The sequence below is a fragment of the Mustela nigripes genome, chromosome 13, assembly GCF_022355385.1.
Source record: "Mustela nigripes isolate SB6536 chromosome 13, MUSNIG.SB6536, whole genome shotgun sequence".
In the NCBI taxonomy this organism is placed as follows: Eukaryota; Metazoa; Chordata; class Mammalia; order Carnivora; family Mustelidae; genus Mustela; species Mustela nigripes.
Genome location: NC_081569.1, coordinates 6,052,280 through 6,068,489, shown reverse-complemented (window position 1 = coordinate 6,068,489; position 16,210 = coordinate 6,052,280). Strand labels below are relative to the sequence as shown.

General features: G+C 55.8%; 2 long non-coding RNA genes across 3 annotated transcripts in view; one reads left to right on the top strand and one right to left on the bottom strand.

Moving 5' to 3' along the window:
* Positions 1 to 5,589: 5,589 nt before the first annotated feature.
* Positions 5,590 to 16,210, top strand: part of LOC132029081 (uncharacterized) — a 47,402-nt gene continuing 36,781 nt past the window's right edge. For both annotated transcript variants that reach the window (XR_009407694.1, XR_009407695.1), the window contains exon 1: positions 5,590 to 6,158. This is a non-coding gene — a long non-coding RNA (uncharacterized LOC132029081). The remainder of the gene's footprint in view (positions 6,159 to 16,210) is intronic.
* LOC132029080 (uncharacterized) lies at positions 10,411 to 10,871 on the bottom strand. Its single transcript, XR_009407693.1, has 2 exons — positions 10,780 to 10,871; positions 10,411 to 10,664 (listed from the first exon to the last, which is right to left on the bottom strand). It is a non-coding gene; the product is annotated as an uncharacterized LOC132029080 (long non-coding RNA).

Genomic DNA, 16,210 nt, shown 5'->3' with positions numbered 1-16,210 from the left:
CTGGGATGCAGGGAGACCCCCTTACCCGGAGGCTACGAACAGGAAAACCCAGCTCTGTGCCGGCAAGTGACTTGAAGCTGGGTGGGGACCTGCCCTGGAGCAAGACTTGGGCCCCAGAGCACATCTGAGCCAAGTCTGTTCCCAGCCTCTGATCTGGAGCCCCCTTGGCTGTTTCTCTTTCCTCTGACCCGTGTTTACCCTGGTGGCTCTGTTTGTCCCCGGCTGACCCTCGGGGTGGTTTTGCAGTATCCTCCTTGGGGCTCAGCCCACCGTACTCCCCTGGGCCGGGGCCTTTAGTCGCTGATACTCTAAGCCCACAGAAACAAAGCTTGGGGGAAAGGCTACTTCTCAGAGCCCCTCCCCACAGCACGCCCAGCCTGTGGGCTGAGCCCTGGCGTGGGCATAAGTGTGGGCCATGGAGTCAGGTGGCTATGGGCCTTTTACGGCCAGTGTGACCTGGGGCTAGCCCTTTACCTCTCTGAGCCTCTTTCCTTAGTTCTAAAATGAGATAACCACACCTTTTTCATCAAGTTGCAGCAAGGCCTAGAGATAATATAGGTAAAACACCTTGAAATTATAGGGTTACTCTATTTTTTTTTTAGGGTTACTCTCTTTTACCTCCCAGTGCCAGGTGAACCCGGGGGTCCAGAGACCACAGACATAACCCGTTGTCTTTCCTGACCTCTTGTCTTTGAGTTTCAGGCCTGCTGTGCTGGGAAGGCTCCAGAACAATCTCAGGGGAGCTCTTCCCCTAGCCCCAGGGAGCAGAAATACCTACTTCCAGCCCTAATAATACCTGAATGAGATTTATAGGACACCTTCCTCCCCAGAGTGCAAAGCTCCTTCTCACATATTATTCTCTTATCTTTAGATCTTCCCGTGCAGTGTGATGGGACAGCCTCTTTTCAGCATCTCTGAAGATGGAGACAGAGAGGAGCTGTGGGTCTTGCCAAGGTCACAGGATTGGAGTCCAGAGCCACGTCACTCCCGGACATGGGAGGTCATCAGCAGGGGAAAAGCCAAGCAGAAGGGGAAGATGCAGGATCCGCCTTCCCAAGGCAGCAGCAGTCAGGGGCCAGGATGGATGAGGCGGCCGTGGGCAGAGACGCGAGCTCCTCCTCTCCCATCCCTGCCCATCTGGGACTTTGCAAAGGACCTGGGGAGACATACCCTGACCATCCCACAGGGTGGGGCCTTGGCCTTTGGCCTGTGGGCTCCTGTCTTTGCTGTGGTCACACCGGGTGCCTGTTCAGGTCTGAGGGCCTCTGCCCATGCCTCCAGCTCTCTGCCATCCTTATTTCCACCCCAGAGGGGCAAGGGCAGCGTGCTGGGAGGTTGCCAAAGCTAGGGGCTCCAGCCTTCTAGGAGTTAACGACTCCCTCTCCCCAGCTGTCCTCCCCTTGGTGCTCCTCTTCCTCCCTCCTCCTGCTCACAGCAGGCAGGGCCTGGACCTGGGAGCCACGCCGCTGTGCTGTTGCCACGGGAGCCGGGAGGCAGACCTGAGCTATGCAGGGGAAAGGCCCGGCCTGTCAAAGTGTCTGAGATGAACCGCCGCCGTCCCTGTGCAGCTGGGCTCAGACGTGTCTCGGCTCTTGTTCTGTGCCTGAGAATGGCGAAGCCCAGTGAGGTTCAAGGGCAAACTCACTATTCATTAGTCAGGGGTTCTTGACGTCCCGTCTCTCCCAGGGATGGGATCCCCCACTCCTCTTTCTCTCCCTCCTGTAACACATTCCTGGGTGCCTTTGGTGAGGACTACACCCTCTGCCTCTGCCCAACCTTTTCTCCAGAGGCCCCTAAATAAACTCCCCCCAAGGAGACCAGGCAGGGCAGAGACAGTGGCCACAGGAAACCAGGCAGGACTCTAGCCATGCCAGCCTGCCCTCCCCCCAGCACCCTGTGGGCCCCATTCCCCTCTGACTCAGGGTACCCCTGGGCCACCGGCACGCACAGGCCCGGACAGGAGGAAGCCACTGGCTGCTGCCCCGGGGACAACAGGCCCATTCTCTGAGGGCTCCTAAGTTGGCCTGCACAGCCTGAATTTCACAGCTGTCTCTTCTGGTGCCTTTCTCTACCATCACGTGTCTGTTTTAAGACACTCCAATACTGTTGGCTGGAGAATGTCAATCGTATATTCTGTAATGTGGCTGTATCAGAATGTAAAAGACATACAGACTTAGTCACAAACTACACCGTTAGGAATTTACTCTTATGGTTCTATATGTAAAATTTCCAAAAAAAAAATGTGTACAAGGATGTTTGTCAGAGCATTTTCTTTTTAAGAATGTAAGAACATGGAAATGAACCTATGGTCTGATCATATGGTGGAATATTATACAGCTCCAAAAAGCACTGTGGTAGGTCTCTCTGTGCTGATATGGAAGGTTGGCCAGTATATATTGATGCATGAAGAGAATAAACTGCAGAACAGGCCACAGAGTATGATTTTATTTACATGTATTTAAAGGTGGCTCTGCCTTGGGCTCAGGCCATGATCCCAGAGTCCTGGGATAGAGCCCCCACATCAAGCTCCCTGCTCAGTGGGGAGCCTGCTTCCCCCTCTCTCTGCCTGCCTGTCTGCCTACTTGTGATTTCTCTCTCTGTGTCAAATAAATAAATAAAACCTTAAAAAAAAAAAAGTCAGTCCTAATTATGCTTGTATCTGAGGAGTTTCTGGAAACTTCGAGTTGGAAGATGGATAGATGCCTTCTTCTGGACTGTTACTTGTTCCTTCCATGCCTATGGAATGTTTTCATTGAAAAATTTAAAGACACTATTTAATATAATGGGCTTAACTTCTTTTTGGGGGGGGGGGGGGGCTTAACTTCTTTTAACCAACTTAGGATAAGAGCTCCAGGAGGATGCTGGTGGTGTTGCAGGGAAAAAAATCCCAGAAACTCTGCCATTGGCTGTTTTCAGGCCTAAGAAGCACACATCGTCGTTGTCATGTCTACTGCGGTTAATTAAAAGCTTTACTAAGTGCCAGGCTTAGTATCTCTGGGTCTTCCTTCGGTGGCTATCATTCCAATTTGACCATGTGGAAGGGTAGTTGACTGGTTGGTCTGAGCTCCTCAGCAGGGAGGGGGTGGGGGGGTTCCCTGTTTTCATGGGAGCAAACCTTACCCCTCTGCCTTCCAGAGCTGCCTTTTTGGGAGAAGACCTTGGAAGCCCCCGCCTAGCTATCTCCTCCCCTACACCCCAGCCAGTCCAGTTGTGGGACTGGGCTGGGACCTATTGTTGGGGAGGGGCTGTCTCTGCTGCCTAGTAGAAGTATCATCAAACTGGGGGGCTGGTCAGGCTGGGGCCAGCAGGGGGGAAGGAAGGGGCTGTGAAAGGCCCAATTTGCATAAGCAGCATGTTTCATGAGAGAGACATCCTCAGGAAGTGCCCAGTGCCAATCGCCTCCTCTATTTGCTTCGCCCCTGACCTTCCCCCCAAAGAGGAAGTGGACCAGCAAGTGTCTCAGAGGAGGCAGCACGGGGTGGGCCAAACCCACTGGAGGCTGGGGCCACCTGGGCTCCCCTCAGCCTCGCTCCCCCTGCTGTGGCCTGAGAGGGGCAGGGAAAGGATTGCGCTGACCCAGATGGCACAGCTGCTCAGGGATCCCTGAGGCCTGGGTGGTAGCAACGGTCACCCTGAATCAGCCATGGAGCCAGCAGAGAGAGGAGGAAAGATGCATTACGAATGACCACATGAGGAGTGGGGACTCCTTGGAACTCCGCTGGCCATCAGTATTATTGGCACATTCATTTTAGGGGTGAGGATGGTGAGACACAGAAAAGCTAAGTCACAGGTCCCAAGCCACACACACACAGTGCCAGAACCGAGGTTCCAAACCAAGTCTCTTTGATTCTGAGGTCTGTATCCTTAACCCCACGGCAGTCATGTTTGGCTGGGCCACATAAAGGAAGCCCCCAAAGCTGCAAGGTCTCCTTGCCAATCCCCATGCACAGAGACATTCACCCTTCTTCTGCAAGGTCACCACAAATGGTCCTTTGCCTGAGGTCCTCCCTCAGTTTCACCTAATGCCATCTGTCTCCTGCAGGGTGCTCAGCCCTGGCCTGGACAGTGGAGTGGAGAATGGGGTGGAACTATAGAGCCTTTCACAGTTGGGGCTTTTGTCTTGTCTGGTAGTATAACCTCTCCTCCAGGGCTGTCCAAGGGCAGTACGGTTGTCCAGATGGGCTTTCCTAAAGGTGGTGGTCTGGAGGCAAAGATGCTGCCCCAGCTGGTCAAGACAAGCCTAGCTGAGCACTGGAGAGCTGGGGCAGAGTCCTGGGGAAGGTCCAGGGTCTCCACCTGGTGGAAGTGGGAGTGGGGGAGGTCTGAGGGTTAATTAGATGTCACAGACTCACAGTCCCCTGGTTGCGGGTCATCTCTTACTCCATACTCCTACTCCTACCCCATACTCCTACTCCTAGAGTGCTTCTGTTCTTCCTTGACTGGAAAGGGCCTACCAGGGACACGAGGATCCTCCCAGGCTCGCCCCCGTGCTTCCCAGAGGCTGACCTGATGGAAGGCTGAGGGAAAGCTGAAGGTACAGATACAGAAATGGGAGAAAAGAGGCCTCACCCAGGCAACTTGAACCACTGGGACACTCCAAGCCCAGTGGGTCCCCCTGGGTGCTCATTAGGGAAAACTAGGGCAGATTCTGGAAAAGGCCTCTTACTATCCTGTGGACCCCCTGAGTCTGTCTTTCCAGCCCACAGTGAATGAGGTTTCTTTGCAATATCCGGGTCTCTGGTCAGTTTTTCTGGGAGGACATGAATGAGGAAAGTATGACTTAGCCACTAGCAAAGAAAAGGTATGGTGTGTGGGGATGTGGAGGGGACCTGGTGTAGACGGGAAGAGTCGGGGAAGGTCTTGGAAAGTCTGCCTCCCTGACTGGGGCAGGGTCCTTTGGGGAAGAGGATGAAGGCTGCTACCTGGTCCAGGACCTGCCCCTAGCCTTGAGGGTGGCCCTCAGAGGTACTGCTAGGTTCCAGAGAGTGAGGCCGAGCACGGTGGCCCATGGGTGCAGCTGTGGGTGTAGCCAAGATGCCCCCACAATCGCCCGTCCAGATGCCAAGCACTTAACCACTGCCCACACTGCCTCCCCGAGGGTCCCGCGGGCCACTGGCCTCGCCCTGCCTCACGCCGCCAGCGAAACGTCTCTCACACGGGCCCCACCGCAGCGGGGGCGCTTTCGGGGCCACGCGCGGCGCGGCGGGGTGTGCACCACTGGCCGGCAGGCGGCGCTCCCCGGGGTGCCCGGCTCCCCCCTCAGTCTGAGCTCCGCCGGGCAGCAGGCTCGGGCCTCAGGGCCCCGGGAGGAGCCAGGACCCCGGGCGGGAGGGAGAGGACGGAGGGGCGCGCGCGGCACAAAGAGCTTTTTATTTAAATTTGTTTAGAGTTTCGCGAATTTGCATGAAAAATGTGTGAGAAAAGCCAGCTCCGGTGACCTCATCCGCACCTGCCATTAACGTTCAATTAGCGGCTGAATAGCGGCCGCCGACGCGACGTGCAGAGAATCCGGCCAGCCCCGCGCAGCCACGGCTGCGGCCCGGGCCCACAGTGGGGTGGGAGTGGGAGGGGGGTGCGTAGGGCCCCGGCCCACGGCTCCGGGCTGGAGACCCAGAGGCCTCCTCCGCACCCCGACTCTCCCAGGGGACGCGGGGACACCAGGGTCCTGGGCTTCAAGGCACTTTGGAGCGCACGGGGCCCGCGGGATCCTGGGGATGCCAGGCTCCCATCCGGCGCCGAGGGGGACGGGCTCGCCCCCTTCCCGGGACGTGAGGTGAACGGCTGAGCCCCCGTCCTAGCTCAGATGGGTTCCCTCGCCACCTTCCGGACGAAGTGTCAAGTACAAGTTCAAGTTCAGGGCCAGGCCCGGGGGGCTCCGAGCCTTCCCCGGCTGCCTTTGTTCTTCAGGATAATCGCTCCCAAGTCCCCTCCGGGCGGGGCCCGGCAGACGCCCCCGCCCCGCCCCACCGCGCCCCGCGGGAGCCGCCTCCTCCCGCCCGCGCGGCGCCTGTCCCCTGGTCCCGGCGCCCCCGCTCGGGGCCACCGTAGGGTCTGGGGGCTCGGGGCGGGGGGAGGCGCGAGCCGCGTCCGTGGGAGCCTCCCCAGCCCCGCAGTCCCAGCAGCAAAGCAAGCTTGGTCGGACGGACGCTCGCGCTGAGGTAAGAACCCTTGGCGGGGTGCGCCCGCACCCCTCGTGCCCCGCCCCCCGCCCGGACTGTGCGGCCCAGAGGGCGGGGTGCTGCAAAGTGGCGGGGGGACTGGGCAGCCCCACTGGGCCTCCGGGGGGCGCGCTGCCGCTTCAGGGCTCTGGTTGGGGGGTTACTAGGCCTGGGGCGGGGGGCAGGGCACAGAGCAAGGGCGCCCCGTGACGGCCTGGTGAGGTCGCCGGCCTTTCCCAAGAGCCTCTAGCTCATCCACGGTCCGTTAGCCTCTTGGTCTCCACTTGGTGCGCTGCTAGATCTGGCTCTTCCTCGACTCCTCTCAGATTCTGGCTGGAGGAGCTCCCAGTTAGAATCTAGCTCCCCAGGGCCTGAGGCTCCTCCTGGAGAGCTGGAGTCAGAGGGAGGTGGGTGTTGGAGAGAGAGCGTGTGCGTGTGTCGCTCAGCTCTAAGGAGAATCAGCTGTGGGCACTCCTCGCTCCCATCTCTGGCACCAAAATTAAGGCCCTGGTCCAAACGGTGTCAGCTGGGGTGAAGGTGGGTGGGCTGTGATTTAGTGGCAGTGCAAGGGGCCAGAGCAGGCGCTTGTCTCTGAGCATAAGATCTTTTTCTGTTCCTGTGTGCCTAGCTCCTGAATTGTGTGGGGAAGGTGTCAGCCTGTACCCCACCCAACCAAGACACTGCCGGTCTGAGCCACACACAGAGCTGCTTTTGAGTGGTCCAGACCCTGTCCTCCATACCTGCCTTGCACTCTCAGTGCTCACTTGGAGGTCCTGTATGCCCCTGTGCTTTATTTTACACACAGTTCCAACATCCCCCATATTTGGTTTCTAAATGGACAGCCAATTAGAAGGAGCAAATTAAAAGGGCGGGGAGATGGCCTTTTCCCTGAAGCCACATTGCTCCCCTCTGTGTTCCTTCCCATCTTCTTTTTTTTTTTTTTTTTTTTTTTAAATATTTTATTTATTTATTTGACAGACAGAGATCACAAGTAGGCAGAGAGGCAGGCAGAGAGAGAAGTGGAAGCAGGCTCCCTGCTGAGCAGAGAGACCGATGTGGGGCTCGATCCCAGGACCCTGGGATCATGACCTGAGCCGAAAGCAGAGGCTTTAACCCACTGAGCCACCCAGGCGCCCCACCTTCCCATCTTCTTGATGAGAAATCACAGATCTCTCACCTGTGGGATTTTACTCATGCTAAAGTTTCTGCCTCCAAGAGTACAAGGACCTCCTTCTTCAGGAGGTCTGCCCAGATTTCCCCCACATCACGTCCTCTCCTAGCACCTTCAGCCGCACTGCCAAGTGCTTAGTGGGCACTCAAGAAATGAAATAGTTTCTGAATTAATAAAAAAAAAAAATCAAACACACATAAATTTGAAACGCACTGAAGATTTAGATTTTTTTTTTTTAAACATTAGCTCAAACTGAGATACCATCTCCCAGGGGACTCTCCCCCTCTGTTCCATTACATAAGAGATCTCATTCATAGGCAAAAGCCAGCAGGGAGAGGCTGCTCCCATGTACTCTTGTTATTTGGGGAAAAAAAAAAAAAAAAAGACAAATTCTATGCAAGTTGCTTTAAAATTTTAAAAATTTTAAAAAGAAGAGAACCCCTCCACTTCCGTAAGTCTCCGCTGTCCATTTGACCGGGTCCGAGGGCCTGGAGGGGCTGGTGTTTTGGGCACTGCTTCAAACCTTGTGCCCTCCTACACGGCCTCAGCGGGGCCACCAGGAAGTTGACTAAAATTGGAGACTGTGACCTACCTAGTGTATGTCTTCACGCTCCCGATGATTCATCACTGACAGGCTAATGTCAGACGAGCCTGGGAAGATGTTTACATCCTTTTTAAAAAGGGAAACTGAAACGTTTTTCTGCAAAACCGTCTGCAAACGCTCCTCTTCCTCGAGGGAACTTCTGGCCTGAGCTCTCCTCTGATTCTCCCTGAGTTATTGTGTCATCTTGGACAAACTGCTGTTTTTCCTTCTACTAGCCGAGGTTCCCAACTCGTGGAACTGGGTAGAATGAGAAAATATAAGGCAGCAGTTTGTAAAGGGCAGTGAGTTAAATTCTGCCAAATACTACACTGTCGTAGACTGAGGGTAGGAAATGATATTTTATTATTAATATATAATGGCTCAGTCATTCCAGCTAAAGGAGATGGGTCTTGTTATTGGCCCCCTTTTACAGAAGGGGAAAGAGGGCATTACGTAAATTGCCTTCGGTGCCAAACCTAGAAAAGAGGTCCCTGTGCCTTTGGCTTAGACTCAGTGTGCATGGCTAAACTACCAACATTCTAGCTTTGTTCCTAAGCTGGTTGCGGAAAATTCCTCCCAAATCACAGTCCACAGGGATTCTGCTCTCCTGGTCACCCAGAGGCAGAAGGAAGGGTGGGGGTGAGTGGTGAAAAGGATTTGGAGTGTCGTGTTCAATGCCTGACTGCTAAATTAGGAGATGTAGCAAAAGTCAACCATTTGGTAAAACTGGTTGACTTTTGCTAAATCTCCATTTCCTCATCTGTAAAATGGGCTTGCAAATGGATCTCAGGAGCTCTTTGTGAAGAAAAAGGAAGGTACTGTAATCAGCCCGTGCCTGAGATGCTGTCAGTGTATCCACAAATGAGAGCTATTATTATTTTAACAGCAAACACCTTTAATGACAATGTTACTGTCACTTTGCATTTTCAAAAAACAAGGTCCTCCTCCCTCAGAAAAGAAAAAACTGACACCAGTTGGTCTCCTCGTGCTTTAAACAACAGCCAAGGAGGGACCTGGACTGTGAAAAGACGTCAGCTCTTTTCAGGAGGCAGATCACCGATCCCCCAGGAGGTCACATGGATGCCTCAATGTCTTTGAAGGTGATCAATTAAATACAGACCCTTGCACTCTTGTCTCTTGGAGCCTAAGCACTTAGAGGTGTGTGTGTTGTGTAGAGGAAAAACATTAATAGTTCTGGGCAGTACTCTATCTCCCTCAAAGCAGGATCCCTCTTGGTGGGGATGGTTTTCATGCAGCTGTCTCATCTCTGGATGGAATTGAGGAAAGAGAAAGGGAGAGACACTGATTCCGCTTCCTTCCATATCAGAAAATAAGCAAAGCGCTGGCACAAAGAGATTCCACAAAGTGTTCATCAAGCAGGCAATATACAGGCGTCCTGCCTGCCTTCCTCCATCCCATTCCTGGGGTGCTGGCACTGGGGCAGGGACAGAAATGGTGACAGTCAGCGGAGGAAAACTGAGAAGACTTGCATCCAGGGGTCTGGCCACCCCATAGGAAAAGCCACCTGTGCCAGGCATGCTTCTAAGTGCTTTACGCGCCTGAGCCCAGTTAATTCCGCCAGCGCCCTGGAAGAAAAGGGGCCGTTATTAATCTGTTTCAATGATGAAATTGAGGCACAGAGAGACTGAGTAAAGAAGCCTGAGGCCACGTGGGTAGTAAATGGCAGGTCTGGGTCCGATTTGAGCCCAGCGAGCCTGGTTCCACGGTCAGTATGCCTAACTCTCCTACCCACCCGCTTATCAAAGGACCACGTTTCAGAAAGAGATGTGCACCTTTCTCAGAGTGAAACCAAGTGCCCCCAGTGCCCTTCGAAGTCTTCAAGAGTCTCCCTGTGCTGCCTTCCCTCATGCTTCTTGGAGCCCCGGGTTAGAGATGTTAGGAGACTTCTTTACAATCCTCCTCCCTTGGGCAGATGAGGAAACCGAAGAGAGGGCAGGATTTCCCCCAGTCACTGAAGTGGACATCAAAACTGTTTCGTTGTTTTTGTGTGTGTGTGTGTGTGTGTTTGTTTTGTTTTTTGGCGGAGCAGGGCTGCACGTCCAGGACTTGGGGGCAAAGAACTCCTTCCCTTACTGGAGACTCTTCAAGGGTCCTGGGCCAGAGGAACCTCAGTCCTTCCTTCACAAACCCAGAGACAGCATCATAGTTGATCAGGGAATGGTGGGCTTTCTCTCAGTTTCCCCCACGCAGGCTCCATCTTGAGGGCTGCCTTTGTCCTACTCCAGAGAGGGGCTCCCTGCGATGAGGAGGAAGCTGGGGACCGGGTGGGCAACCACACGCACCACACTCACAGGTCAAGGAGTCTGTCTTCTACCCAGAAGCCTTCTGGTCAGAACCAGTAGAGCCCACTTTACCTCAGTTACAGGCCTGGGGAGGAGGAGGAGGCCAGCTTCATGAGCTCTTCCTGGTTTTTCCAGGACGCAGAGATACTCTCAACAACCAACTGAAGTAAATGTTAAGGCGTTTGTGACATAATAGCCGGAGTAACAAAAATCCTTTAATCAGATAAGGCTTGGCATGGGTCAAAGGGTTGTGTGTGGGGCGGGGGTCTGAGTCTGAGGCCGGAATTAGGACACCCTAAGGAACAGCTCCACCCAGGCCTCCGGGTCTAGTGAGTTAGGCCTTTGGTCCCTTGGTCAGTGGGACTTCGCAAGAGTGACCTTCATGAATCAGAAGCTGGGGACGCCCATGGCGGGGGGAGGGGGCAAATGCATTTGCCCAAACGGTTTTCCTGGAAAGAACAAAACAGACTTTCAGCTGGTGGAAGCGGACACCAGGAGCCCAGGGCCAGAGATTACATCTGGGCTTATCTGCTTCCCCAGGAATCTTATTCGTTATATCCTTACGATTTCTTCTCCATCCGTAAGGTGAAGAGAATCAGTCGTGGAGTTAGTCCTGATGGCCCTGCTCCTGACCCCAGCTGCATCTTTTGGGCCGTGCCTTCAAGGGTTTGGGAATGGAAAATGTAAAAACTCCGTTGCGACGCGGCGTCTCCAGTCCCCCGACCGCACCCCGCCCCCGCCTTCCCTGCGCGAGCGTCGTTCACTTTCTGCCTAAATTCGGAGGCGCCCGCGGCGGCCGGCGGCCATCTTGCGGCGGAGACGGGAGAGGCCGCGCGGGGTCGGTCCCAGGCCCAGCACGCGGTTCGCCTGCAGCGCCCGGCGGTCCCGGCTCGGCGCCTTGCGGGTGCAGGAGTGGGCACAGCCCTGTCCCGCGGCCCTCGACCGCCCCGCGACATCCACTCGAGGCCGTCGTGCGGGGACGCTGCGTTCGCCGGCAGCGCCGCGGCGCCCGGGAGGGGGTCTCGGGGCCCTCCGCGGCCAGCGAGTGGGTCCCGCCGTCCCCCCCACCCCCGGTGTCCCCTCGGAGCAGGGGACGCAGGCTCTCGCCCGCGAGAAGCTTCCCCCTCCCACCCGAACTCAGCTCCTGGCAGGAGACAAGAGGGGAAGCCTTGCCTGTCTTGCGAGCCCTTTCCACGGAGCGCGGCCGCCCGGGCTTCCGGCCTGGGTTGGCCCGGCTGGCGGCTGTCCCCTGTCGGTGCGGGCACTGGGCTGACCTCGCCCGCTTCCCCGCCCAGCTATTGGGGTTACCGCTTTCGGTTTGCGCTCTCGCGCCGGGGGTCGGACGTCCCCGGGAATGGGGATTATTCTATGTGCAATTTATTCGAACCCTAAGGTTCCAAGAAAAATCGATAATGAACGTTCGTATCTACAATTTACTGGTCCGCCTGATCGAGTACGAAAGTCCTCGGGTTCTTCGTGGTGGAAAAGGAAAAAAACTGTCTCGTGGTGGGTCGTATCAGGTCCTTCTCCCTTGCTTACAGTCATGTCCGAAAGAATTTTCTTCCCGGGGCGAGGTGTGTATTGGGGGGGAAGCCCACTTGTTTGCAACACAGATTTCTCCTAATTCTGTGGACCGGAGAGAAATGATCTTAGTCGGTTCCTCCTAAGGATTTAAAAGAAAAAAAAAAAAAAAAAAAAAAAAGGCAATCCGTATAGGCCCCGGGGATCAGGCGGAGAGTGCTCAGACCGCCCAACCTTACGCACACGAAGCACCATCGAAGCTGCTGGGGAGCAGGGAGGGGATGTCGAACCCAGGTTGTCTCGCTGGGCCGGGAGGGAAACTCTAACGCGTTCTTAGCGTAGAGGACCGGGTTCTTGGCCCCCCAGGGCCCGGGCGCCAGCTGCACTCTCTCTGCGAGCGCCCAGCCGAGGCCGCCGGTCATGGGCAAAAACTGGGGGTTCTTAGGGATTCTGGAGCCACTCCGAGGGCGAGATCGAGTTTGTCCCACGACCTTGGCGCCAGGAAGCCGTGGAAAGAGACAGACCCCAATTTTCTCCCCTTGGAGTTGAAACAAAACCTGAAAGCCCGAGGTTACCCGCACGGCCAGAGGTGGCGCCTCGGCGGCGGGGGCGGCCAGAGCTGCGTGCCCGCGTGGTTCCCAGGCTCGGGTTCTGTTTCTTTCCTAGATGTTAAGTAAGTGACTTAGCTGGTTAGCTAATCGCCTGCTCACAAGCAGCATTTACGCAAACGCCGAACCTGGCCTCACGCTGCGTCCCCGCGTCCGCCAGATCGAAAGTTGCCCGGCTGGGCTTCGGCAGGAGGGACGGAGGGAAATTCTTGGTAATTAGAGGGGAGGTTTTCCCGGGACGCCCCTCGGTGAAGTGGCCTTGGCTTCGGATGTGGAACAAAAGGCTAAGGTGCCTGCGCGCCGCGCGCCCTTGGGGCCCGGCGCGGCCCGCATTCACGCCCCTCCCCGCGCCTTGGCGGCCGCGGGCTTTGTGCGCTCGGGCCGCGCGCAGCGCTGCACCTGCCCGGCTTTAAGTACCTTGGCGAGGCGGCGCGGGCGGCTGTTCTAATCGCCATCTCCAAAGTACCTGCTCATGAATAAACACCAGCCCCATTTATCAGGTACTTAGCGCTCATTGTGAAGGGGAAATTGGCCCTTTTCTGAAAGTGTCTATCCTCAGCCCATCTGCACAGTCGTGGCTGCAGAATTTCCCCCACCCTTTAGTCACACACACGCAACACGAGGCTCCTCCAGGCTAAGATAAACTCGCTTTTCTTTCGGTAAATGCGTGATTGAGCCGCCACAATAGACGGAGAGGAGGAGGCCGCTGGGTCAATTGCCCACGTCTCTCCCATTGGAGAGGAAAAGTCAGCACGGGGAATGCACGGTCTTCACAAAGCCTTGTCCTGTGCTCTGGCTACAGCGCCTGAGGACATATGTGCACAGAACCCCTGGGTTCCCCCAGACATTGGGCAAAATATTGGAAACGGTGACCCAGCGTGTCTACAGTGTCGGTCAACTTTGGCTGAATTGGTCCCAGCTGGCCTCTCTTTCCCAGCCCTTCCCTATCCTCGGCTTCCCTCTCTCCAGTAGGGCTCCACACCTTCGTCTGACCGTTAAGGAGTGGGAACGCAGGAATGCGGGACAGGAGGGATGTAAGAATCCGGGCAACTCAATTTGCAAAACCCCGAGGGCCAATGCAAGGAAAAGTGGCTCTTCTGGCTGGTCCGAATGGTAGCTTCTGGCCCACGAAGCTAAGGTTTCTCTGCCTGGAGGAAGAGACATGGTGGCCGCCCCATGGGGGGTATAAAACTGGGTAAACAGGCATAAATGTGTAGATGTCCTCAAAGTCGCACTAGGGAGTTTATAAAGATGTTTGCTCCAGAGGGTTCGCTTGTTAGAGGACTAACTCATCCATTCCTTCCAACACATGTGCACGAGCTTGCGTTCCCAGGGCTCTGTTCCCTGGGTGGAATTCGCCTGGAAACACAATCGATTTTCTGGACCTGCCTATGGCCACAGGCAGCTCTGAAAATGAAAGTGTATGCTAACGGTGGAGATTTTGCCAATGAACATTTTAAGATGGCTTTGTCTTCATTCGGCTTTCCCTGTTTCATTCTGAGAAGCCCGGAGCTACTGCCAAGAGCCTGGCTCCACAGCCCAGTCCTCGCATGGCTCCTGGCGGTGGTCACGGGGGATTCAGGAATCCGGAATGTTTAGAAAACCTCTGCGTATGGGGGTTTCCTAGCTCATGCCCTTCATGTCAAAGGCGGGCAGCCTCTGAAAATCCGGCCTCCAGTCTCTTGCCAATGACTATGTAGGACCCTTGGGGTCTTGCTGTTGTGCTGGCTAGTGTGCCCAGCTCCGTCCGCAGCAGGCCTGCAAAGGGAGACTGGATTCTCCTTGAGCAGCGGGTGGGCGCGCAGGGTCTGAGCGCAAGACCGGGAGACTGTTGCAGGGTACACCAAGGACACTCTGCGTTGCAGTCCCCTCGCCGCCCCACCAGAAACGCGGGTGGCCCCAAGGCCCCAGCCCATCCCGGTTTCCACCACCGTGCCAGTCGGCAGCGCCATCATGCTGAAGAAAACAAGCTCGTTCCCGCTTACAATTCACCCAAATACAGCCGCTCATTTTTGGAATGTTCTAGAAAAAAAAAAAACCAACAACAAACCAAGATCCCATTTCTCTTCATGAATAAAGGGGGTTAATTGGTGGGGTGAGCCATTTGCGTGAGGGCCAAGAGGGGAACTGTGAGGGTGACTTAGGGACATATAGGTTATACTAAAAACAACTTGAAATTCTGAATCTCCAGCCTTTCTGGCTACACATCGGACTGGGGCGGCTCCTGTGTTAGGAGAACTCAGGCATTTCAGCATTTCAGCTTGTGACCCACCTTCAGCACACGCAGGCTCGTTTTGTGGCCATGGAATCCATGGGGCGCCTCCTTGCCTAAAGTACACCCAGAGAATGGGCGCCAGGCCACGGGCAGTGGGGCATCTCCAGAAGGCCGACTGGAGGGGTTCCCTTCAGCCCTGTAGGGTGGCCAACAGGCATCTTCTTCAGTGCCTCCTCCCCACCTCAGGGTCTAGAGGCTGAGCGTCACCTCCCAGAGCTTTATTTTATTTGGAGAAAATTCTGGAATTTGAATTCGTTGCTCTTGTATGCTTGTGTTGAATGCCTCTATGGAGTGCGCTTCCTCAGGAGTGTATGGATTTCAGGGAGGCTGGCTGCGAGGGGCTTTGGGGACCGGGGAGAGAGGGTGCCTGGATGTCCTCCCCAAACACAGGGACTGGCCCCTGAGGTGCGGCTGGAGACTGGTGGGACTAATTAGGGCTTCAGTCGGTGGGCACTTGGTTTTCAGTCTTCTCAACCACACCCTTGATTCAGTTGCTGCTGTCCCTGGGGCTCCAACCCCACTTCTCCCAAAACCAGGGAGGAGCGGAAATGAGCCACGCCTGAGCAGGTCAGGGTAGCTCCCCGGCGGCGGGGGCGGGCTTGCTTACCCGCAGGGCGCAGCCAGGCTGGAGGCTTGGGCAGACATTGGGGAAACGCTGGGGCCCCCCCAGGCAAGGCCTTCCAGGCTAGACTTGGGCTTTGGTGCTGGGTGAGAGCCGGGCCCACTCTACCCAATGTGGCTTATCCTCAAACAGCCCATCCTCCCACATCTCCCCCCACACCCATTTCATCTTGGTTCTTCCGGACCTGCGGGAGTTTCCTGGTCCTGATGACGACAAGTGCGAGTGTGCGAGGCCACCTGGCCTGGAGTTGGGAAGTCCAGTGGCGGTTTGTGGGGTTCATACGAGCTCTGATGAAGCCGGACAAGTTCCGGACAGGGGAAACAGCCATGTGAACGCTTACTTAGGGCTTGAAGTCTGCTATTTGACCTCACAAGTGGGCTTCAGCTGACCCGTGCTTTCCCCACCCAACCTCGGGAGAGTACTTGTGGCCCCAGGGTATTTGCATTTGCAGATACCTTGGTCCCCCTGGAGAGGGTGGGGCGAGATTTGCTGTTCTCTGTTGGTTGAAACAACCCAGCCTATAGGACCGGCGTCCATTAAAGACCCCGCCTTTAGTCCCCCAGCCCCCTGCTCTGCCTCCCAGATAGCACTTAGAAGTGTCTGGGTACCCAAGCCTGGGAGATCTGGATGGGACTCCTTTTCCCCAACCACACCAGAGGCTGTTCCCCTATTCTCAGCAACTAGCCACCCTCCAGGGAGGAGGGAACAGTAGAGGCCTTGGCTTACCTTGAGGGCCCCCAAGGGAGGTCTTCTGAGGGTTAGGGGTCCTCACCTTCTCTGCATGCGGTGGGTGGAGAGGTATCTGGCCTTTCTGGGGCTTCTCCTTCATTCTCCATGGTTGCCCAAGACCCTGCCTCGCCCACAGTATAGAAGGAAATGACCAGGCCCATTGGCTCAGGTTGGCCAGCTGCCAGTGGGGGACCCAGGGTGCACCTGCCCCCACCCTGGCTCCCTCCACACATCCAGGTG